The 27,167-nt window shown below is 34.9% G+C and overlaps 1 long non-coding RNA gene across 1 annotated transcript; it reads left to right on the top strand.

Annotated features, from left to right (window-relative positions):
* Nucleotides 1–429: 429 nt before the first annotated feature.
* LOC123565956 (uncharacterized) lies at nucleotides 430–7,255 on the top strand. The gene is made up of 4 exons (XR_006689301.2): nucleotides 430–540; nucleotides 3,519–3,618; nucleotides 4,592–4,723; nucleotides 6,951–7,255. It is a non-coding gene; the product is annotated as an uncharacterized LOC123565956 (long non-coding RNA).
* The last annotated feature ends 19,912 nt before the right edge of the window (nucleotides 7,256–27,167 follow it).

The raw sequence follows: 27,167 nt of genomic DNA, 5'->3' as shown, positions 1-27,167 counted from the left end.
AGTGAAATATTTGCCGTTTAAACGGTAAAAAGTTAGCTTATGAATGAAAAATTAATGCTCAAATCACATGATTTCGAGATGAAATCAATAAATTCTGCTTAATATTGTTTGGTTTATAAACATAATATAAACGTCGGAGCGTTTCTGAGGTCATTTATTCATTATTTCGGCGGTATCAATTAAGATAATCCACACAAATAAATAAACAAACACATTTTGGTTATCGTAAATTCTTACGTTTGCTTCAGTTTGGACATGCGCACATTCATATTTTACGGCTTACTGCAAGAACTACAGGTTTCTACGGTGATACAGTCAGATGATTGTGTGTTTATTTTTTTTATTTCGTCTTATTTTTTGACAAAATTTATCAATTTAATGCATTCGAACAGTGAGTGAATGTTTTTTAGTTCATGATCATTTGTGATCATTTCAAGTATGTCGGTTCATAAAGACGCCTGATAATGCGTAGTACACAGATGGTAAACGTAATTTCCGGACACAGATGCGACTTGCAAGGGTCAAAATCTTTAAATTATGGTAAGTAGCATAAACGAGTGGTACGTTAGTCTAGAGTGAATAATATGAAATAAGAAAGGTCTCAAAGCGAGCTCAAAGAAATTAGATTTAGCTAAAAGAAATATACATGTCATTTTATATGTAACAAAGAAACTATTCACTTCTCAAAAGAATTCGCGAGAATCTATTCACATATTTACTTTCATTTTATCTGTTTTTTTCCACAACTTGGAATAGTTGTTGCATATATTTTTCTCCGACTTGAATGGCATCTACATACATAGGTGTCGCGGCTTCATGTCACTAAAGTTACTGTTTTATGTAATTTACCGGAAATCATTACGTAACTGTTATGCAATTGACTGATAAAACATAGGTCACTTAGGTAATCAAGACACTAACTTTCGAGAGTGTCCCCTAATAATAGCGGATCATAAAGTTTACTGAAACATATGACTTTGATGTGACATACTTTAATGCCTTCGGTCATCAATGTCATAAAAAACGCACTCGGATTAAAAATATTGAGCCGCGCCATGCGAAAACCAACATAGTGGCTTTGCGATCAGCATGGATCCAGACCAGCCTGCGCATCCGCGTGGTCCGGAGCCATGCTGGTCGAAAAGCCAGTATGTTGATTTTTTCATTGTACGGCTTACAAATCATGTGGCGGAGCTGTTTTTTTTTCCTTTCTTTTTAATAAAAATAAACATTGTACGCGACATCTAGCATTTTAAAATCTATTATAATTAATATACATGTACTTTGTGTACTCTGGAACTTTATGGACATTTACTTTTATAACGATGAAAGTATAGTTACAAAAATCTTAATTCGTAAGATATGAATCAAATCAAGAACAACAGTATACATACTGAAGGAAAATACGTAATATAAATCTCTTTTCTTTGCATCTCTAATGTTTACATGCTGGATCATTTTCATATCGAAAATGTATCGTGCGCAGAAGTCATAACCCGTTAATGAATAGAATAATTATGTTTAAGGTATTAGGTTACTAATAGTAATATTTACAAAATGGCCTTTGCTTGGTATATTCTGAAAGGTAACCGTGTTTTGCACTATTTTGCAAATTTTAAACAACTTTTACCGTGCCGTTTTTTATAAATTTTGAATAACTTACGGTATCTCCTCAAGCTCAAGTAGAGACAAATTTCAAAGTGATAGCCACTATTCAAAACGTTTGCAGAGAACTCATTTTACCATTAATTTCAATAGAAGAAACATCAAACTATTGGTAACCAATTATAAAACACAAAATAAAAATGTTAATATCATTTTATCTATGGTGTCTCAAGTAAACAGATTTAATGAGACAGAATTCATACTTCAACATTGAAAAAATAAGGTCAAATGATGTGTTTCTGTTTTGAATTTTGCTTACTCCATTTAAAAATAACCTTAGGGAAGACGCTAAACCTACCTAAATTTCTTCCACAATATATAATCTAAGAGTGAAAGCAAAATAGAGAACTTTCACCGTGCGTAACTCAATATTTTTAAAGATGTGTAACTCCCCTTCTGTTTAAGTAGTAAATTCTCTTTGAACACCAAAAAAATCGCTTATAAGATTCATCTTTTTCAATTTTTGTACAAAACATCAATAATAAGTCTTGAAAGAAGTAAAAACTTACTAGTAAAAAAGGAAAATAAAGAAAAAAATTTTGGTCCCAGTAGGGCTTGAACCTACGCCCCCCTAAGAATTGCAGTAAAAGTAGGTTTATGGTAGGAATTAAATACTCTTCAAAAAGGAGGTTCTTTATTAGTGATCTAATACCTTAACTTGAATTCCGCAAAGAATATAACATCGTTTAACCTTATCATGCTGGACACGACTGAGTCTGCCTTTGCGACCAGTGTAAATCATGATTAGCCTGCACATCCGTGCAGTCTGATCATGATCGGTACTGTTCGCCATTCAGTCAGTATCTTTTTGGTAAGCACCCCTTTTAACAGTTAATGGTACTGCCCAAATAGAAAGATGGAGAGAACATTATAGAAATTTTGGCAGGGCAAGGGTTAACAACAGATAAAGAATGTAAGTGCAGAACACCCTCCCCGCTACCCGCCCCCTCTCTATTAAATCTAACTGCTGCAGTCACCATCCGAACTACTTTGATAGTGACAAATAAAAAATTTCGAATTCAAAAAATCAATAGAAATAAAAAAATAACAATTTTAAGATGATAAATATTTTTTGAATACGGAATGAATTGTTCCCCATTTGAGTACAATTGGATACAAAATCGAAGGCTGAACTTCGTTAATTGAACATTTTGTTTTTAGCTTCGACTTTAAATTATATTGCAAGTATCATAAGCTTATTACCATAGGTGGTAAGTTCTGTGAGATCATGTTAGGAAATAAAATAAAAACTTCATAATTACTTTATAAATTCATGGAAAATATCATTTTTTTTTTATTTCTTCTTAAACTAAATTTGTCGAGATCAAAATTGCTGAAAAACAAGAGTTTATAAATCCAAATACGCATTAGTTAAAGTATATCAGCTGTGGTTTTGCAAAGATACTTTCTTTGTCTTGTGGTGGATATTTACAATAAAATAAATTCATTACTGATCGAATAGATTGAAATACAATATAACTCTAACGTAATTTATAATGTGCGGTCAAGTCTTTTTGCCCTACATAGATTGCGCATGCGAGAAAATTGTCTCCCGTTGCTTGGGTAATCGGTCTCTGTATAAAGATCTATACTTGTGTTACCGTAAAGCTCGATTCTTTGAGCTCGCTATTAGTAAAACTTCTGAAAAACATTCTTATGACATTTTATAGCGGCTCAAAATTTGAGTCAAATTCAAAACAGAAACTATCGGCTGCTAGCTCTACTTGAACAATCGGTAAGAATGACTGAAGTATCTAATATATGGTACATATTTGTATAAAATGCTACAGAACACTCATATTTAGCAAATTAACAAAACGATACATTTTTTATTTATCCTTTATTTCTTTCAGATCTCTGTGTGCATGCGATTATCTTTAGCCGACTTGTGAAATGTCCAAATAACTCCAACTGCTTCCTCAGATGATAACACGGACGATAAAGGAATGAAGGGTTAGTTGATTTAAATTAAATTTGTTATGTCGTATGACACTTTTATTGATCAGGCGTGAAATGCTACAGAACACCTATATTTAGTTAAAGGGCGATTAAGCATAATCAGTACAATGTATTTTGTTGAGTTAGAACTTACGTTTAGTTGCTTTTTTTTAAAGTAATCAGAAGCAGACACCTTACCGACAGTTATCATCGTATACATAAATGCACGTGTTCTTAAAATGTCGCCAGATGACGTACTAATCATATGCACTACTTCCGCTCTAGACTTCCCTAGTATTTTCATAATTGGATTTTAATGACGTTTTTCGCTCTTGTATCAACGCAGATTTGTGGCATTTGCGTGTTTTCAGCCACTTGTCCCCCTAATTTGTAAGAAAGACTCTTTTTACCGAAATAATTTGTAAATTTTCCAAAGAACCGATGTCATGGTGACTTTATTTCCTATTCGCCACGTTATACTGGCTTTTGGAATATTAATGCCAGTATTTCCAGTATCTTTTCTAAAGTTTATTTATCGGAAGAATATGATCATTTAGAAACTTGAGTGATAATTTAGAGCAATAGATTGCTGTGCAGAGAGAAAAAAGTTCTTGCCGATAGGTTTGCCTTGTTAGCTTCCGGCGGATATTTTCAAATCCATCACCATGTGCGTTACCGCAAAGCTCGGTTCTCGAAAAGGCCTGCTCTTAAAGTTCTGTACAACGCATGCATTTATACTTTATCTGCGTTACATTAGTTAACACATTCTCTTTCCGACGTTGTTTTCAGTTTCTGTAATTATCTTGCTGATAGTGTTTCAGAAGTGTAGATTTTGAAATGATGAACGATTAGACAGTCTGTTTGTGCGACAATTTCACACATCTGTTAGGATCAGTTTGTGCGTAAATTTTATAAAGAAATTACCGATTTAATGAATCCAAACTATAAGCGAGTAGTATTGATAAATAATGAATTGTGATTGTTTCAGGTATGTCTGCTTCATTACGATTGACAAAACTTGCACATCTACTTTCAAGCTGGTGAAAGCACGATTTCAAGATGTAAGCTAAGAAAGAAGATGGTAATTTCCGGTCACAAGTGTCAAAATCTTAAAATTAGGGTAAGTCTTAATTTGTATTTAGTATGCTTAATTTTTTTCGCGTGTGGGACATGGAGCAAGTCACGTGACAGGTTTTCGATACTGTACAGATTTTTTTATTCGTAGATGTGTGATACACTAATGCATGTACTTTATTTAAATGATAAAATATTATATTTATGTATATATATTTTATCTTTTTTTTTTTTTAAATAAGAAAAAACATGGGTCACGTGACACGGTTCGACCATCTTCGTAACACACCGTAAGTTTCGATCATCTTCAACTTTCGCTTTCGGATGGCTGTGACCTAGTTCACACGATCCTTTTGTTTACATTTTTATTTTTACAATGTTTGCCTTTCGTGTGGTAAATTTGGCTTAGATACAAGAGTTTTATAATTTGGTTGTGATGTAGGATTACCACGATTATCGGAGATTTGTAGAATAATGCGTTTTCTTTATATTAAATTGTAACAACGGATTGAATAGAAAATTCGGCATTCAAAACGAATAGGGTTGTACGCTTAATCTTCTGCAAGACCTTTTTAAAAAAAATGGCCTCACAAAAGTTTTTGTAATGGTAGGCTACGGGAAAATAACAATTCTGATAACATTTTGGAGAAAAGAATTGTTTCTGCAATGTAAATTTTGATGCAACCTCTCATCGTCTAAATTGTAAAGGCTTTTATTAAAGATATATATTTGTCCACGATTGGAGACGCGCAAATTTCATACTGATTTTATAACATTTTGTCGGAATGACATAACGTGTAAGATGTTTTAATATCATATTTTATCTTTAAGAAAGATAGAAACGTTGTCTTATGATAAATTTACTCATCGATTACGTTTAATTCATAAGGTTGTTTTCATCCAGGCTTTACACTAGCGGACCAGAGGGGGCGCACCTGGCTCGCGCCCCTCTAAAATCGCCGGAGCATACGTAATTTGTCTTTTGTTTGGGTACAATTACAGCAAAATATACATTTTTCTCGCTCGCTACGCTCACATACATTATTTGTCTTTTGTTCTGACTGAGAATAAAACAATGCATTTTTTTTCACGCTCGCTTTGCTCGCATAAATCATTTATCTTTTGTTCTGGGTGAAAATATGCATTTATCTTGCTCGCTACACTCAAATACGTAATTTGTCTTCTGTTCTGGGTTAGAAATATAAAATATGAGCCGCGCCATGAGAAAACCAACATAGTGCGTTTCCGACCATCATTGATCCAGACCAGCCAGTGCATCTGCAGTCTGGTCAGGATCCATGCTGTTCGCTAACAGGGTCTCTTATTCCAATAGGCTTTGAAAGCGAAGAGCTTGGATCCTGACCAGACTGTACGGCCGGTCTTGATCCATGCAGGTCGCAAACGCACTAGGTTGGTTTTCTCATGGTGCGGCTCATATTTTGTTCTCTGTCGCATAGGTAATTTGTCTTTTGTTCTGGGTTAAAAAATGCATTGTTTTCTCGCTCGCTCTGCTTGCACATTTAAAACCAAAATAGTCTTCGGTAAACCCTCCCCATAAAAATCCTCAGAAATCTGGCTAAGAAATTCCGAGATACTTACGAAAGAATTAGTCTGAAAATTCGTAAAACATTACTTTAATTAATATGTAATTTGTATTGATTTTGTCACAAAGCCTGTGATTTGTGAATACCAGATAAAGTACCTAAAAACACACAGAACGCACCAGATGGGGCAATTGTTTTCAAAATGTTCAGGGGGAGCATGACCCCAGACCCCCCTAGTTGCTCTACACTACAAATAATTTATGTCCCCTCTAACACCATATCCTGTATCCGACCATGCTTTATTCCACGTTTTCCTGATTAATCACCTTTTAAACATTACTTCCGGTTTATCAAACGTGTAGAGCTACCTTCTTGTAAAATGAGAACGTCTTCATCATGTTTCAGATGTATTTAAAGAATGAACTTTTACAAATTAACATTTTATTTGTTTGCATACAAATACCATATTTAATATTAATCCTACTTGTTGATAAATACTATTGGAACACAAAAAGGTACATGTCTGTGTCATAAAATCACCTGATGAATAACAATTGTATTCCACAAAATAATCATATACATGTATGTGCGTTGCACGTGTGTGCCACAGTGCGTGTGCGCACCAAAATGTGTGTGTTAGTGAGTTTTTTGTGTTTTCATAGAGATGTTTTGCTAGATGATTTCATTAGTATTTGTATAATTGTTCGAATTAAATAATTTATATTTCAGGTCGAAGGGAAATATACGTCTCCTTGCGGTAAACCAGAATACAGCACGACATTTTGCTTCATATACGTGTTATTCAAAATACAACAACAGTTTAAAGCCAAAGGAACCCAATCTAAGAAGATGATTTAACTATAATTGTGCCAGTCGTTGGACATTCAAAATCATGATCTGATATATCGTTTGGAAATTCTTCCCTTTGCTGATAAAATACCTTCTATCATTTAATGGATACTTAACTAGAACGGAACAGAACAGAACAGAACGGACCAGAACAGAACTCTCTATTTAGGATTAAAACTCATCCATAGAGTGAGCATTTACATCTCTGTAAACGGCATCGATATTGCCATTTAATTTATCATATACGATTTATAACTGGTATTCTGCGGATTCTGAACTTAATGCTCCGTAATTGATACATTGACATTTTCTTGACAAAATATTGATACATCAGTTGATAGACCGATATCAAAGTTGGATTTTGCTGTTATCCGAATTCAGAAAGCAGCGTAATACAATAAGTACAATGATTATCAAGATTTATAAAAATTGTTTCACCTAGAGTTATTTTGACATAGGAAATTCTACACGTCTGACAAACCGGAACCATGACGTCATTAAACCGGAAATATAACACAAAACCTGGACTCGGCATATGGATTCTCCTTTTCGTTTGCCTAATTTTCTTAAAATATCTATGGGTTTGAAAACTTAAGATTTTCTCAATTTGAGCAAAAAAACAACAATAACAACAACGACAAAACCACCAAAATGTAAATTCTGTATGTTTTGTGCAAGAGGATACATGTATATAAATGTGTACATGGCATTTTAAATTAATTGTTAAGAATATTATATACATTTGTGATATAATAGATGAATCTAATATAATCAAGGTATACATATCTGTGTTTTATTTGATAATTTCAACTTTTTGGTACCTCGGACAGTGTTTTAACATCATTAAGCTCATTTCGCGCAAGTAACTGGAATAACAGGAACATTTTGAGGATGAATTCTTTTCAGAATTATTCTGGAGACATATGCTTTATCATGAATTAAGAGTTTTGAAGTGTTTTTAATACTTCAAAGCAAATCAATTCACATACTAAACACCTGCAATACGTATTGTCCGACACATTTAATCGAGTTGCTTCCTGTAGGTAAATCGAGACGTTAATAACGTCGGCTTTTAATTTTACAAATACGTTTTGTATGTGCATGTGCAAATTCTATGGAAATTATTGACACCTCAGGCGCTTAGTTGTGCCCACAAAACCACTGTAAGGTGCATTTGATAGTTTCATTATCTGTACTGTAAGACTGTACATGTTCCTCATCCGGCTACATTCATGTACTACATTTAACAATGAAAGCATGGTGCTGATGTAGCGATGTCACGACATGATGCAACAGAGAAGCGATACTACGATGCCACGATTGTGATAGAGCGATCTTGTGACAGCACATATCACTTCGCGCCTGCATCATCACAGGTCCATTCCACCACATTTTAGACTCGTACCATCACCGTAGAGTTGCGTCAATTAAGTGTCGTGAACATTGCATGCCCCTAATTTGATAGCGATAGATCGGCGGCCATAAATCTATCTTATTATTGCCTTCCTGTCGGACATGCTTAAACAAATGGAAAAAAAAAAAAAAAACATAATGTATTAACTACGGAGGGTTATGGTATTTTCTTTATTACGCAGATATTACACAGGAAGCGTGAGAGCATTAGGTGCACACAGCAGTTCGATGACTCGATAGTGATTTCGTGTACACCTGACTGGACTAAACTCGAAAACGTTTCTAGAACATAAATATGAATTATTAAAAATACATGCACGTTTGTTAAATTATTATGAAATAAGTGACAGGAAAGGCGCGTTCAGTTTTTTCCACGAAAATGCTTGTAAGAAACAGACCCTGAGTTTTGCTCACAGGAGATAACTCCTGAGTTTGCTCAAATTTTTTTATAATTATGTCCCTTTTCTTCTCAAAAACGCTAGATAATCAGAGACAAGACTGATGAAGTCAGCATATTCAACAGAATCTTTTCTAAAAAAATGTTATCTAGCCGGTAGCCAGACTAGCATGAAACTTAAATGCTCCCTATTTCCTGTAGGTTATAAAGAAGTAATTCGGTCAAAATATACTTCCGTGGTGTAGTTCGAAAGTAGACCCTTATGATCCATTTTTAGAGCATTGGTGCGTAAACCGGGAACCAAATAGGCATTATTTCACTCGTGGAAATTCAATGTATTTTAAATAAAATAAGACACTTTGCATGCGTTCCGGTTGTTTGTTAGAAAACAAAAAGGTTTTTATTCTGCGGATAGCGGCAGCATGAAGATATCTGACTTCTTCACCGCCTATTACTCAATACCCCCTTTTCTTTTCGTTTTTCTTGTAGCAAATGCTTTGATTGATGTTTTGTTGAAAATAGGTCTTCCTAGAAACTGTATCAAATTGGATCTGAAGTAGCAGAATTTTATATGAAACAAAGAGCAATTTCATTTATTGGTATTTTCCTTGCAAAGAATCTGACTATTTATAAACATAACAATTTGATTTCATCCCATTTTGTTATACTTCAATTTCAGCGGTTGCATATTTTTGATAAAATCAGATTAGAGTTTTTTATAAGTTTGGTGTATAAAAGGCCACTTTCAGTGTTTTGAGATTTTTAATTATTTGACTTTTGGAGGTTATTGTTGTAAACAAGTTTTATCAACAGTATAATGTTACAGTACAACCCCCTCCAATATTCATGGCTTTTATCCCAAGGACGACCGACATATTTTAAAACAATCTCACCAGGTATGCATACGTCTTTGACAACACAAGAAATGACGTCAAATGACCTTCAGCTTTTCGCGGAAGCTGTGAAAATGAAAGTACATAGGTTAAACTCGGAAAAGAAAGTCGCATTTGTCTCGCGCAGGGGCTACTATGCCGTCTAAATGTATCAGCATGGACTTCTTTTCTATCAGCGCAGTCTGGTCAGGATCCATGCTGTTCACTAATGGTTTCTCTAATTGCAATAGGCTTTAAAAGCGAACAGCGTGGATCCTGACCAGACTGCGCGGATGTTCATGCTGGTCCGGATCCATACTGCTCGCAAAGCCACTATGTTGATTTTCTCATGGCACGGCTCATATATCACGTGGCGGAGCTGCTCTTTTTAAATAAAAAATAAACATTTCGCGCGATATCTAGTATTTTAAAATCAGTAAGAATTAATATACATGCACTTGGAACTTATATTAAGGGAAATTTCCTTTTGGTATTATGGAAGCGTTAAATGGCCTTCAGATGCTAATACGTTTTATAAGGCCGCCTGGGATATACCAAAGTAATGATATTTTCATATAGATCACTTTATGTTCTTAAAATGATATAAACTAGCCACTAGACTGATGATAGATATATTTCTACATTCCCCTTTTTTCGAATTTAATTCCATAAAGACAAAAGGCAGTCTGTTTGAGAGATTTTACAGAGGATATTGAACATAGGATATATTCACTGCATTGTCAAAAAATGTAAAAAGATATCATAGTCTATGAGTTTGTCTAAAAATGATACTGAATATTACATTCAGCGGGACGGAATTTATAAATTGTTTGTATGATAAATAAAGGCCAAGGTTTCATAATGAAAAACAGACGACCGCTTTGCACTTGACTAGAATCCACTTTTCCATACTCAAAAGTCAAGTTAAACATTCTACACAGATTGAGAAGGTACAGCTACAGTAAACAACAATTAAGTTAATATTTTCAATGTTCTTTGCTGGAGGATTAACTTAAAAGGTTGCATAAAACAAAACCTATGTGTTGTTTATGCTCATGACGTATACATGATACATATTGAAGGAACCACATATACACTGCAAGGCTAGTACTACCTACGGTAGCACAGATGTGGCATAGATGTTTTTATTACCTGTTTATGTTTTTATTTGTTTCGTGCTCACATACCATCTAATACCTGCGCGTATTGATATGAAGATAGCATCTGCGCACGTATTAAGCAATATGTTCGCAGGTAATAGCTGATAAGTGCTTACACAATAGTAAGCCAAAACACCGGTACTTTCCAACATGGCGAGTGATACATTTTTACATGTGCGAGGATATATGAGCCGCGTCATGAGAAAACCAACTTAGTGGCTTTGCGAACAGCATGGATCCAGACCAGCCTACGCATACTCGCAGTCTGGTCAGGATCCATGTTGTTCGCTTACGGTTTCTCTTATTGCTATAGGGTTTGAAACCGAACAGCATAGACTCTGGCACAGACTGTACGGATGCGCAAGCTGGTCTGGATCCATACTGGTCGCAAAGCCACTATGTTGGTATTCTCATGGCGCGGCTCATATATATTTTATATTGATATGTGCGCAGCTATTTCAATACAAGTATGTGCGCGTTTAAGATCTAATACGTCCGCCCGAAATAATTATTATGTGCTCACGTATTTGTATGAAATACAATAATCTTTATTTCCCATCGGGTAACATTCTGCCCTCGGGTTGACAATATCAATGTCAAACACGTACGCTGCCATGTGATATTTATATTATGTGACCTCTGTGCCACCGTAACAAACACTATATTCCCCGATATTTAAGATTAGTACTGTTATTTTAGGAAATGAAAAACAACATAACACCTCTAAATTTTATCACCTCCATTTTCGGATTGATGAATATTTATTTCAAAAAAGTATTCACTAACAGAGCAGACAGCCTAATCCGCACCCGCTTCTTATATGGGAGGTCGTGGGTTCAATCTGCGGCCGCTTATTTATGAAACTTCATACTAAGAAAGTATTTTAAACGGTCTAGTAAAACATGGCATTTATTCTACAATTAATGAAAAAGCACTTATCGAATGGTACGTTAAGTACATACAGATTGTAGGATTTCTGCATAATTAGTACAAAACGCATTTTATAACATGTAACGGACATACAGTAAATGAAAGAAAATAGCCTAGATAAATGGTTCGGAATATTTAAACTCGATACTAAAATACAAAATATGGTACGAAAGTCTAGTGTTTTTAATCATCAAAGTAGTATGATCGTTCGTAATTGACAGAGTAATGCATTTAGGATTTTGACCTCAAATACCACTGAGCTGCCGAGCGTACCGATCGCGTCAAAGCAGAAAATAATTCCTACATAAACAAAATATTAACTTTTAGTAGTTGCGTTGCTCAAAAGTGTCTTTCATGCCTTTTTAACATTTGAGGAACCAAACATTTTTTTCTTTGAAAATGCCACTTAAACACTATCAACCTGAAAATAACGCCGAAATGCAGTTGATTCTTGGGTAAAACATTCAATGTGTTACTTTTAATTTCACTTTACGTCAAACTCGTAGCTATTAAAATTTCTTAACCCCCACCCACCCAGTATGTATCTTTTTTATGTACGGTTGCTTAAGAAGAGATAAGTGCGTTATCCTGTTTACTTCAACTAAGCTGAAATTCAACATTCTCTTAAAATGTTTATTTTAGTAACTGCATTCTGACTTGATTTGAGTTTTTAAATCCTAGTATTAACAGTTATGATCTCTTAAGTTTTTAACAGTTAAAGTTTTAAGTTACAGTATTAATTTTTCAAATTCTTATCAAAACTGTGTGGGGCATTTCTCAGGTCTTATTATTATATCGTCCTTTCTGTTGATTTAATTTCTATAATGGTTCTTGACTGGTCAAATACGGAGAAGAATTTTTCCAGAAGGTGCGGTATGTTTAGGTTGTTGGAGGATGGTCATTATGTTTTGAATTCGAGTTTATTTTGTTAATAATGTCATTAATATTGAAAATTATTGATTTCTTCGCATCGTATTTTTTAACAATTATATGAAGAATACTAGTACATTTGATGGAGATATATTAGGCATTTCAAATAAGAAAGGAAATACTTAATAATGATTTAAGTCTTTGACACTAGCATTATGACAGAGGCAGATCGGGTTAGATTTGGATATGTTTTTCTTTGTGAACCTCAATTTAAAAGGAGTTTCATCTAATCTCCTGCATTTTTTTAATTTTTGGATTAAAAAAGTCCCGCGGTGCATATTTGTCAGGTCAAATATATCGTATATGCTTCAGTAAGTTTTATGACCCCGTCTAATTATGTGACATCGTTGAGATCGCAATGCTACGGTCATAATCGTGTCGGTGGCATTGTAATTATACAATGTATAATATTTTCGCTGAGAAGAAACCCAGAAGTTACTTTATGATGGAATATTAGTATTAAAATAAAATACTGATGTTTTGTTCTGTCAAAATGTCACACTACTTATTTTTTATTTATTTTCTAACCTCCCACGGGATTGTGCTCCCATTTAAAACAATGGGAGGTTTTCACTCGCGGGGTTTACGATTATTTTTTATTTCGCACAGTAATACATCTTTAAGTTAAATTTGAGTTGATACTGATAAAATTATAATTTATAAGCAAACAGTGAAACATTAAATGCAGTTTCAAAAATTCATCGAGTCGCCAGTGGGGGGTTTCCTCCCATAACGAAAATGGGAGTTTTTTTCAAAAGTCGTTTTTTCAGCGCGAAATCATGTCAGAACAGTTTTTTATTGTATAGATTATTAATTTGAGTTAAAATATTTTGATTTGAAAATTTTAGAAAAAACCCACGGTTTTTTCTCCCGTAATTGGTGAAGTGGGAGAAATCCACCCGTGGGACTTCCCATGGGTTAGCAAAAACCCCATAGGAGGAAAAAATACTCCCATGGGAGGACCAACTTTGAAAACCTCCCATGAATTCATTCTTTAACATATAAAGAAGGAAACGACCAATTATTACTCTATGGGACTAGAACTATCGTTTAATGTAAAAAAATCAGAGAAAAGTCAAAGGCAAAAGGTAGCTGAGTTTGCGAAAATTCCGGATTTGCAAACTAAATTCGGAGACTGTTTTAAATAATTAATATTATAATTCACCTCACGATAATTTGAACTTTATGAACTGTGTAAGACTGAACTTGGTAATTTATGTTGTTAAATTTTTAATTTATCACAACGTCAAAATATTCTAAAAGCCTTTTCGCTAAATTATAGACAGAGTAATAACTAGATCTATACTCTTTATTACCACTAAGTTATAATATAATTTGTTTCTGTTGTACAATGTTGTCGTAGTTCGCAACCGACCGAGAAACTTAAACGGCAAATATTATTTGCGAATTTCAGATATAAACTACACTGCAGTTTACATCTAAACTATATTTTCTGAAATTATTAATTAATTTCAGAACAACAATTTCTTTTCACTTGAAGTTTTAAATCTTTTCTAAACGGCTATGACTTGTAGTTTATTTTCTTTGAAAAGAAACACAAGTCAAAAATTGTTTATTAAATTGACCCAAACTTTGATAAATCTGTGTCAAGATTTAAATGTTTAACAATTTAGCTGGAGTACAAAATCCCTGAAAATGAACAAACTATTTTAATAAGAATATGTTATACAGGTTTTAATACTGCATCAAGTTTTATTTTCTTTACAATGAATAAGTACACTATTTGTGTTCTCCTATCAGCTGATTTAAATTCAGCTATACTACCTGACCTAATTTTCCAATAAACCTACACTAGTGACAGTTCAAAGGTTACCTGTTATCAGTCCACCAATAAAAATCCAATAATGTACACAAATACTACTACACCTGGCTTTATGAATGAAATTCCAATGGGATTATACCTGTCTAAAAGTACATATATACAAACAAAGGGAATATCCAGTATTCTGTCACCCTTTTTGCACCACTGACAGAAGATGGAGTAGGAAAATATAGAATTCAGAGATTAACCAATGTAAGTAAACATGCAGAGTTATCAGTGCAGTGACCACTTGCTTACTCCAAAATAATCACACCAATATTTCAATAAAAATAACCCTGGGATTCACTACTTAATAAAGATTTTCTACCACACTAATATGTATGGAATGCCTGTTCTGTCAAAATTATTGAAACTTATTTTTCTTTCAGAAAAAAGTTAATTACTTCAAAGAGCTCGAAATAATTTCCTTAACATAGAACTGAAAGGTTCAGAAATTTAGAGTAACTTATACAGTTGGCTAATATTATGTAACAAATCTGATCAATGTCCTTTTTTGAAAAAAAGATCCTAGAGTATGATCAAACTGATTTATAACTCATCAACTTATTTGTGTACCAATGTTTTATTAACTTAACAAGTTTTCCAAGATTTCTCTTTAGAAATACTGTGATAACTGTAGATTTATTTGCAAATGAAAAAATTCAGTGAAATCCCGGTATAAAATGAAATCTTAAGTACTAAGCTATATTGACTCACCAACTTGTTGAACAGCACTGGACTTGAACACTATGTACCAATACAGAAACCTTAAAAAATGTCTTGACCAAATGTTTACTAGAGTTTTAATCTGTTAATCGTTTCTAAGTGCACACTGTAGAGTCTTGTTATGTTCACTGTTGGAAAGATTTCGTCGTCCTGGAATGTTCCGGAAGTGTATTCGTCTGGATTCTTCGTGCATCGAAGATCAGGTCCTTGATGGTCTCCCTGGAGTTACTGGTAATACGGTATTTGCAATGTTCTATTGAATAGTTGCCTGTTACTGTGTGTATCTTTCAAATATGCGTATTTAAACAGTCTGCTATCATTGTACTAAGTTGTCTATAGATTACAGCATACTATTTATCGTTTTCTTGTAAATATGTTCTATCACAGCTACTCAAGTGTTTCTATCACAGCACAGTGTTGTGATCACAGTTATTACCTTACTGGAGGGTTTCTATCACAAAAACTGTTGACTTTTTAGCGTTTCTATCACAAGAACTGTTGACTTTATAGTGTTTCTATCACAGCACCCATTCTAAATTGTCTTATAGTCTTTATTGCTTTTCAATCACCGCACCCATTATACTTGTAAATTATTTAGTTTTGTACACCCTCCAGCAACTTATTGTCTCAATGTTCTTTTAAAATTCTGTTTAAAAAATTTTCAAAGTAAAAAGTAAAACCGTACTGGCTGTACTGTGCAGCATTCAATGTTTCTAAAGTACCATCCTGTCCTACCAGAAGTAACCGCCACCAGGTAGAATTTTCAATTGTGAGTTTTTTTTTGTGTTGGGCGCCAATTTGTAACCACAACACAGTAACTCCTTAAACGTGTAATCCAGTAAACTGGTAACGGTACAATCTCGTAAACATGAGATCTCAACCTGAAACATGTGAATAAACTACTGGCTAGAAATGAGTCAGAACAATAACTATCAATATCATTATATATAATACATATATTATGTCTTTGTCGGCCAGAACGGACAATATTGAATCCAGCTCTTCTTATAATGTTCCACAACTCATTTCAAAAAAAGCGCATGATGTGTACATGTACAACATACATTTACTGTGTAGTATGGACAGTGTACTGGTTCACTGAATAATAATATCACAACTATTTACATAATAAAGTATTCTAAGCAATCATTATACAATGAATAAAAGAAATAGTTCCGTCTTATGTTCCGGGTTCACCAGTGCTGCTCAAATGCCTTTTTACATGAATGACTAATCAAAATTACAATAGTTATTACAATAACAACTTCTCAATAGATATAATATAATTGTTTACCTTCATACAAGAGATGAATGTCTCCACTTTACCACACTGGCTCACTCATTCGTGGCGGTACTGTGCTGGTTAGTAAGACCTGAAACACAGAGGGCCAACCACCATTATAGACATGCAAATTAGAGTAATTAGATGTAGAGAGCGGCAATGCAAACCGAGTGACAGAATATGGACTCCAAACCCGAACGCGGAAACCAATGACAACTCGAATACTGAACAACATAAAAACCGTACAACAGCAATAATTACAGGAAACTGACAAAGCAATACATTCTAAAATAACAGATACATACTTCTAAATGCTGCACAACATCTCTAATATTGTCTAAGGCCCCAGGATGGAATGACAGGGCTCCCTACATAAAACAGTCCTGCCCCTTTCACTATCAATCGTACAGTCAGCTGATCCATTAAACTCCCGCTACACTAGCGAAAATTACTACGCTGAACCCTAAGCGACCAATCACTACTTGTTTTGTACATAATTTTAACCTTTAACCTCTGCAGTACTACTAAATACTGTATGATTACGCTGTAAAAAATAACACAATCAAATTCGGTGTAGCGTGAAACCTGTAAATCATATTATTGACATTTTAGGTTACAAGCTACTAAAATTCAACCCTGCTACACCTAAACCATCATGATTGCCTCAGTCACAATTTTGCTACATCCTTGTCTTGGCCACCACCATTGCCTTAACTACATTAATTTTCATCATCATTTACTCTTACCACATAATAGCCTTTATAAATTATTATCTTTGCATTTCCAACCAAAAGTATTTTTGCCACATGCTAACCTTTGGCACCATCTTTGCCTTGTCTATCACCATTTGAACTACAACAATTGCCACAGGACATCCAAGATGGAATGAGAACTATCAGAACAACCATAGCAAAGATTACAAACACAGATTTTAATTTAAACAATTCATTATTTCATTCAATCAACTATTCATTTATTTACAAAGTATAACAATAATAAAAGTTAAATAAAGTATAACAAAACAGTACAAAAGTACAATAAAAGAATTAAATGTAAATATGTGATTGATCACCAAACTTTATTTGGACAAAGGTAAACCACTATAAACATAACAGTTCCCATGAAAATCTCGTTACATTTTATAAACAAGAGGGCCATGATGGCCCTATACCGCTCACCTGAGTTTAACTGCTTGATTGGACAAATTTCTTTGCTAAAGCTTCTAAAAGAAACAAAAAACAAGTTACTGCATTCAATAAACACTTGATGCCCCCGGTGACACCCTTGTCGATACAAAGCGACCTAAGTCCAAAACGAGGTCAAGTTCAAGGTCAAGGCCAAACTGAGGTCAGGTGATGTCTGAAGATGAGGAATGGTCACAGGTTACATCTGCATTAGTATCGAGTCATTCTAGTTAGGTGTATTGATGCTACAGGAAATGGTCCCATTTGGTTAACCTCGTACGGACGGACAATCACTATATGCCTCCCTCAACAGTAGATGCCGCGAGGGGGGGCATAACAAGAGGGTCATGATGACCCTAAATTGCTCACCTGAGTTAGTACTCCAAGGGCAGGGCCTCTTTTCACCCTAGGGACATAACTTAAACAATTTTGGTAGAGAAACACTAGGAAATGCAATATACTTAGTATCAAAAGCCTAGGCCTTGCAGTTTCTAGGCAAGAAGAATTTTTAAAGTTTTTTTTCCTATATATAAGTCTATGTAAAACATGAGACCCCCTTAGGTAGGGCCTCTTTTCACCCCAGGGGCATAATTTGAACAATTTTGGTAGAGAACCACAAGGCAATACTACATACAAAATATCAAATCTCTTTGCTGTAGCTTCAAAAACAAGAAAGTAGGTCAGTTGGTCAAGGTTAATAATACTTAAGACGAGTATTGAAATCTGTATCAAAATTTCTACATGTAGTCCAAATTTCCATGCTGTATCTTCAAAAACAAGAAAGTAGGTCCGAAGGACTATTAAAACAAAGACAAATATCAAACAGGGAATGCCACGTACCAAAATCGCAGCCTCGCCAAAACGAAACCTACAGCACGCAGACGTGCACACCACAAACACACACACATACACATACACGTGCACACACACAAAGCCAACACACGAGGACAAAACGAACAAAGGAACACACACACATACACGCGCACACACACAAAGCCTACACAAGAGGACAAAACGAACAAACAAAGGAACACAGTGGGGCACCGCCTTGGAACGGTCAGTGGCAAAAACACCACTGGATAGCTTAAACCGGTTTATAGTGCGCACCCAACCTCACTCTTACCTCCACCATGTTCCAAAGACACGGGACAGTGTAAATAAAAGTAATCCCCTCCAGGTGAATCTCTAACACACGTAATGGAAACAAAAATGCATGGCATGTAAAACACAAAAATGCTCGTGTATAAAAATATAAAAAGCGAATTTTAGAACCAAAGACGTATGTACTCAATGCCTTTTCAGAAGACAGAGCAACAAGAGAAACAAAGACTATTCAAGAGGAGTGCTGAAATCTGTATCAAACATTATACATGTGGTCCAAATATTTTTGGTGTAGCTTCAGAAACAAGAAAGTAGGTCAGTAGGTGAGGACTAAGAATATTAAAGATGAGTATTGAAATCTTTATCGAAAGTTACTAATGTGGTTCAAATTTCTATGCTGTTAAAGATCGGTGTGCAAAACTGTATATGTCATCCAAATTTCAAGGCTGTATCTTAAACTAGATGCCCATGGGCAACATGTCGAGCCTGACATCTGTCAAAAGGACTAGGAGTTGCACACGACACCCTGTCTCAAAGAGGCAAACATTTATGCCAAATAAAAATGATTACAAAAGTTACAATATAAGTTATTTATAGTAACAACAAAGGGAAGTAAATCTAAGTCCACACAAAAATTCTAACCAGTAGAGATAGGTCAACATACGCCTCAAAATTGGACGTAACATGAATATTGTACTACAGAAAAGTGGTCTTGATTTTTCCCTACGACCAGTAATAAAAAAGTTACAATATAAGCTATTTATAGTAAAAACAAAAAGAAAAGTAATTCGAGGTTCTTGCACATGACACTCCGTCTCACGATGGTGAACAATTGTGCCAAGTTACATCAAAATCCCTCCTTGCATGAAAAAGAAATGCTCTGGACAAAGTCATTCTTGTGTCTGACCTTTGACCTCTAAGTGTGACCTTGACCTTAGACTTAGGGTCCTGGTTTCTGCGCATGACACTCCGTCACCTGGTTGTGAACGTTTGTGCCAAGTCGGACAAAGTCGTTATTGAATTTAACCTTTGACCTCCAAGTGTGACCTTGACCTTTGAGATAGAAACCTGAGGTTTGCACATGACACTCCGTCTCACTGAGGTTAACATTCATGCCAAAGATAAACAATAGCACCGCCTTGCGTGTGCTGACGCTCATCTGATTTTTTTTATAATAGAAATATTGTCCTAAGTCCAAAAAGGGCCATCATTCTTGCAAAAACAGGATGGAGTTATTTTTTTTTTTTTTGATGTACAGCGTCCGCTTATAATAGTGAAAAACTGTTGCAAGTTTTAAAGCAATAGCTTTGATAGTTTATGAGAAAAGCTGACTTAAACATAATACTCAACCAAGAAAACTGACTTTATAAGTCCAAAAGGGGCAATAATTCTTGCAAAAAGCAGGATGGAGTTATGTTACTTGATGTACAGGGTCAGCTTATGATGGCGAACAAGTGTTGCAAGTTTCAAAGCAATAGCTTTGACAGTTTAAGAGAAAAAGTTGACCTAAACATAAAACTTAACCAAGAAATCTGATATTTTCTAAGTACAAAAAGGGCCATAAATCTTGCAAAAACATGATGGAGTTATGTCTCTTGTTGTACTAGGGTCAGCTTATGATGGTGAACAAGTGTTGCAAGTTTCAAAGTAATAGCTTTGATAGTTTAGGAGAAAAGCTGACCTAAACATAAAACTTGACCAAGAAAACTGATTTTCTAATTCCAAAAGGGGCAATAATTCTTGCAAAAAGCAGGATGGAGTTATATTTCTTAATGTACATGATTAGCTTATAATGGTGAACAAGTGTTGCAAGTTTCAAAGCAATAGCTTTGATAGTTTAGGAGAAAAGTTGACCTAAACATAAAACTTAGCCAAGAAATCTGATATTTTCTAAGTACAAAAGGGACCGTAAATCTTGCAAAAAGCAAGACAGAGTTATGTTTCTTGCTGTACAGGGTCAGCTTATAATGGTGAGCAAGTGTTGCAAGTTTCAAAGCAATAGCTTTGATAGTTTAGGAGAAAAGCTAACCTAAACATAAAACTTAACTAGGCAACGCCGACACCGACACCGATCAAGTGATGATAATGACTCATCATTTTTTTCTCAAAAAATCAGATGAGCTAACGAGATGGCTCCATGCATGTCAAAGTTATGGTCCGGACAAACAAATCCGATGGATGGACGCACACACATACACCAAACAGCCATTTGGACAACTATGTCTTTGCTTCCGCAAGTGGGCTCGACAAAAACAAAAACGTAGGTCAGTAGAAGCAGGTCAAGGTAACAGTCGAGTGACCCCTAATTACTTGGAGTCATCAGGTAATTATAATTAAACAGTCTAGGAAATATGATCAGATAATATTTGAAATAGTTTCCTATATAACTCATATACAACTGACGCGGGGTGGGGGTTCTCTTTTTACCACAGGGGCATAATTTGAACAATCTTGTTAGAGAATCACTCAGCAATGCTACATACCAGATATTTTAATAAAAGGCTTAAGCCTTGAACTTTCAGACAATATACTACTATAATACTTTTAAAAAGATTTCATATGCAAGTCTATGTAAAACTTGGGGGCCCCAGGGCAGGGCATAATTTGAACAATTATGGTAGACCACCACTAGGCAATGCAACATACCAAATATCAAAGGCATTGGCCCCTTGCAGTTTCAGGCAAGGAGATTTTTAAAGTTTATTTCCTATATAAGTCTATGTAAAATTAGGACCCCCTGGGTGGGGCCTATTTTCACCTCAGAGGCATAATTTGAATAATCTTGGTAAAGGACTACTAGGCAATGTTACATACCAAATAACAAAAACCTAGTAGGCCTTGCAGTTTCAGACAAAAAGATTTTCTTATATTAAGTCTATGCAAAACTTGGTACCCCCGGGCAGGGCATCTTTTCACCCCAGGGGCATAATTTGAATATAATAATATAATCTTAGTAGACGACCATAACGCAATGCTACATACCAAATATCAAAGGCCTACGTCTTGTGGTTTCAGAAGAGAATATTTTTGAAGTTTTTCTCCTATATAAGTCTAAATAAACCATGTGGCCCCCGGGGCGGGGCCATATTCGACCCTAGGGGAATAATTTGAACAATCTTGGTAGAGTACTACTATATGATGCTACATACTAAATATCAAAGCCCTAGGCCCTGTGGATTTGGACAAGATGATTTTTTAAGATTTTCATTTTGGTTGCCATGGCATGGCAACCAGAGTTCTGCTTGGAATTCAATTCTTTGAACAATTTTGAAAGGGAATCATCCAATAATCATTCCTGTGAAGATTTGTGTAATTCTGCCCAGTGGTTTTCAAGCAGAAGATGTTTTTAGGAATTGTTGACGGACACATGACACTGAGCGGTCACAAAAGCTCACCATGAGCCTTTGGCTCAGGTGAGCTAAAAAAAGTTATCTGCCCTTGAAACACACTTAACTAAAATTTCACAATAAGGGGCTCAAAATTTAACATGCAGACCCCCAATTTTTGGCATTAATTTTTTTGTTTAGTGATTCTCTACAATTTTGCAAAGCTTAAGAAAATTCTCCGCGCTTTTAACCATTTTTCCGTCTTTGTCTTTTTATAATCTCAGGGAATCTGGTAGAAGTGCCTCTAAAAATTTAAAATAACCACAATCAGAAGTTTACTCATTTATAAGTTCTTTTCACTAGTTTTACAATTCATTAATACATATGTTAAAACAATTTTTACAATTTTCTTCTTCATGTGCATGTTCATAAAGGTAAGATGTTAAAAAACAAAAACATAAACATTTATTTCCAAACTAAACATTAAATTACACAAACGCCCAAAAATACCCATATGTCAACAAATTTGATAATGCTGTCTCATCTTTTAAATGTTCTTGGACATTTACTGCAGTACAAGATAATAATCATGTATAGTAAAGTTAACAATTATGCATTAACACTTAAGGTTTTTGAGAAAAAAATAACTTTGCTTAATGCGACTTATTTTAATCCGAAATTAAGGAAATAAACTGCTTTTTAAGAAATTTCATTTAACTCTGTACATATGGTGGGCTGAAACATATAAAACACGAGATCCCAGAGGGATCTTGGCGCCCACCATTGAATGATCTTTTTTGATGAAAATTTTCAATGTTTGGACCCCTATGAACTTGACCTTTGACCAAGGGACACAAAACACGAGGGTCATCTACACATCAAGACCTATGAAGTTTCAAGGTCCTCGGTAACATACTTCTCTTATTGAGCAGAAACCATTTTCATTATCCAGGAACCTGTGACCATGACATTTGACACAGTGACCCAAATTTTCAGTAGGAGTCATCTACACATCAGGACCAATATACATATGAAATTTCAAGGTCCTAGGAGAAATAATTCTCTAATTATTCAGCAGAGACCATTTTCAATGTCAAAGTCCCTGTGACCTTGACCTTTGACCCAGGGATAAAAAATTTAGCAGGGGTCATATCCACATCAGGACCAATATACGTATAAAGTTTCAAGGTCCTGGGTAAAATAGTTCTCTTATTATTGAGCAGAAACTATTTTCAATGTCCAGGTCCATGTGACCTTGACCTTCGATCCCAAATTCAGTAAGTGTCATCTGCACATCAGGACAAATACACCTACGAAGTTTCAAGGTCCTAGGTGAAACAGTCCTCCATTTATTGAGCAGAAACCATTTTTAATGTCCAGGTCCCTGTCACCATGACTTTTGACCCAGTGACCCCATACTCACGACACACTAGGGTACTAGATGATCACTTTGACCAAGTTTCATTGAAATCCACCTAGTATTTCTGGCTAGATGAGATGAAAATTTCTTAAAATTTTAAGGTTAATGTCACTGTGACCTTGACCTAGTTCCTCATTCTCACTTATGACCAACTAGTGTACTAGAGGATTATAGTGGCCAAGTTTCATTGAAATCCACCCAGTAGTTTCTGACTAGATGCTATAACGTTCTTAAGTACCCAACACGAGACAACAAGTAGCCAACAAGCAGTACAGAATGAATAGAATATGCTGTTATCTGTTGTTCTCCACACCCAAACAGTGTCCACTCGTTCGCTCGGACAGACGGACCACAGACGAAATGCGATTTGAAAAGTCCACCATAATTTAATGTGTACAAAGTTTCAAGCTGCTGCTTGTGACACATGACAGTAGTTACCAAACATTTAACAGTAAACAGCAATACAGTATTTTCAAACACTCTTACATTTTGACTTCAAATACCGGATGTCTTATGATCTTTATGGCAAGGTTTTCTGCCATTTGTAGATTCATTCTAAACAAAAACTTAACTTTTAGTTTATAATTCAACATTAGGTGATTATGAGTCTTAACCTTTTCAAAATATCTTAAACGGTTAAAAATTTATGACCCAAAATGTATTACTTCACGTCATATACCTTAGCAATTATATACTACATCAATTTTCATTTTTTGAATTAATTCACAATTTGCAAAAAAAACGTGGAAAACACAAGAGAAAAGTACAACCCATAGCAAACAGCGGTACAATATTCCATTGCAATCTTAGGGCAGTTCCATTTCTATGTGTTTTACTCGCTAAAACGTAGTCTGCGACGCTACACTTAACACAATCTGTCTCCAAATTAGTTTTTCAAGGAGGTTTATGTTAGTTACGTCCCTTTATATTAAACAACGCCATTTGTTTTCATGTAGTAAACAACAAATATATCCCTCTTTTATCTTCTGGTAATTTTACTTTACGGGTTAGATGTGCATTACTGCAAGCATGTCCCCGAATGGTGTTGAAAATCCCGGAAAATCTCATAGGATTTTCCCTACGGCTATCTCATTTTTGTGTTTCAGACTTAAATGTCTCGCGATGTTTGGATATATAGTTACTTCTCTCAGTATGCACAGCAGTGCTTTTTATTGGAGAGACTGCTTTTAGTATTTCTTTCCACCTTATATACTTATATAAGCTGAGGAAACGATGGCCTTTCAATTTCTTCACAAGATGGCTCAATGATCTCGGACATCTCTGAAAAAAGGAAAAATGAGAACTAATGAGGAAACATACGAAAGACCCGTGGTGACATTTCAACTTCATTATTTCACGATTTCTGCTTCATGATTTCACGATTTCCACTTCATGAATTCACGATTTCACGATTTCCACTTCATGAATTCACGATTTCCACTTCACGAATTCTCGATTTCCACTTCACGAATTCTCGATTTCCACTTCACGAATTCACGATTTCACGATGGTGAAATCGTGAATTCATGAAGTTGAAATCGTGAAATAGTGAATTCATGAAGTGGAAATCGTGAATTCGTGAAGTGGAAATCGTGAAATCGTGAATTCGTGAAGTAGAAATCGTGAATTCATGAAGTGGAAATCGTGAATTCGTGAAGTGGAAATCGTGAAATTATGAAGTGGAAATCGTGAAATCGTGAATTCATGAAGTGGAAATCGTGAAATCGTGAATTCGTGAAGTTGAAATCGTGAATTCGTGAAGTGGAAATCGTGAATTCGTGAAGTGGAAATCGTGAATTCATGAAGTTGAAATCGTGAATTCGTGAAGTGGAAATCGTGAATTCGTGAAGTTGAAATCGTGAAATCGTTAAGTGGAAATCGTGAATTCATGAAGTGGAAATCGTGAAATCGTGAATTCAAGAAGTGGAAATCGTGAATTCAAGAAGCAGAAATCGTGAAATCGTGAATTCATGAAGTGGAAATCGTGAAATCAAGAAATCGTGAAATCATGAAATAGTGAAATCAAGAAATCGTGAATTCATGAAGTGGAAATCGTGAAATCAGGAAGCAGAAATCGTGAAATAATGAAGTTGAAATGTCACCACGGGTCTTTCGTAGAAACACTAGAAATGCTGTATAATCTATTTCTTTATAATATATATAATCAAAAACTGTTAAGGCTAATTTAGGAAAACCTATCACACGCTAACACTGTCAATGAAAACATGAAGACTGAGGCTATACGCAAGCATATCACAAATAGCAGCTTCTTTAAATCACTGCCTCTTCTCAAAACACAAAGTTTCAAGGGCAAGATGTTAATGGATGTCCTGTTTCATAGTTGCTCTTGAAAATTATTGTACAGGATACTGTATGTAATGAACTTTTTTTTTGCTTTAGTAATATATATATATTATCATCTGTGATGTAACAGCTACTATTAACAAGGTAAATATGTGAGCAATACCCTTCCATAGAACCAGCAGCATCACCATTCTGTACGTGTACTCAGCATGTTGTCTGGGTGTAGAATGTAACCATCTGAATAATAACAACATATCGTATCAAAAAGTAAATTTTCTTATTCAAGGAATTAAACAAGTTTTCTATTACTCTGTGACAGAAAGTGCTGCTTTGACCAATATGGCGGCACATATATACCCAAAAAGTTGAAAGTTCAAAGACAGAAAATTGTATTTTGATGCAAACTGGTAACCTTTATTAAGAAACTATCATTGGTAGTAATGTTGACAATTTATACAAATTGTTTACAAAGATAATTTATCATATGGAGGTATATATTTTATATACGTGCAACAATGCAAGTTAAATAACAAGATGCGTTAGAAATGCCAATGGCACCAGCTTTTTAATCAAGAAATAATTTGACATCGAGACCTAGTTTTTGATCTAATGTCACCTAGTTTTGAATTTGCCCCAGTTATCATTGAGATAAACAGTGTCTCACTAAGTTTGATGAAGATCAGACTACAAATATGACTTCTACAGTGTTCACAAGCTTTATTGATCATTTGACCTAGTGGCCTAGTTACTCAACCGGTGGAACCAATTTCCAAACGACCTAGATATCATCAAGGCTTAAAATAAAATTAAGTTTGTTTGACCTTTACCTACCGACCCGATAAAATTGCCCCGACTCAAATAATTTTATTGCATTCCAGAGAAAAAAATTATTTTTATTTTCTTATCAGAGGGAAAAACTGATTTTGGTGCTTGAAACTGGCGATTACTTTATTTAACAAATGCATGAATAATTATGGCAAATAAGAAAGTAACCCGCGGTTAGCTAGTAGAAAATCGATAAAGCGGACTGTTTATTATCTCGTGTATTCCGAAAACGTGTCAACTTTGCCGATAACGTTGCCTAAGGCCATTAGGATGCCGACGACAATCAAACCGCTTATAACCGGAAGGCAATCTGACAAAAGGACATAATTTTACAAATCTAGTATCTAATTTACCCGCGAAACGTAAAGTATACCAAAACGTCATGCCGGTAATTTTCCATTCCAC

The sequence above is a fragment of the Mercenaria mercenaria genome, unplaced genomic scaffold (genome assembly GCF_021730395.1).
Source record: "Mercenaria mercenaria strain notata unplaced genomic scaffold, MADL_Memer_1 contig_828, whole genome shotgun sequence".
NCBI classification, from domain to species: Eukaryota; Metazoa; Mollusca; class Bivalvia; order Venerida; family Veneridae; genus Mercenaria; species Mercenaria mercenaria.
The sequence above is the reverse complement of the archived record's forward strand: the minus strand, read 5'-3'. Positions and strand labels throughout refer to the sequence as shown.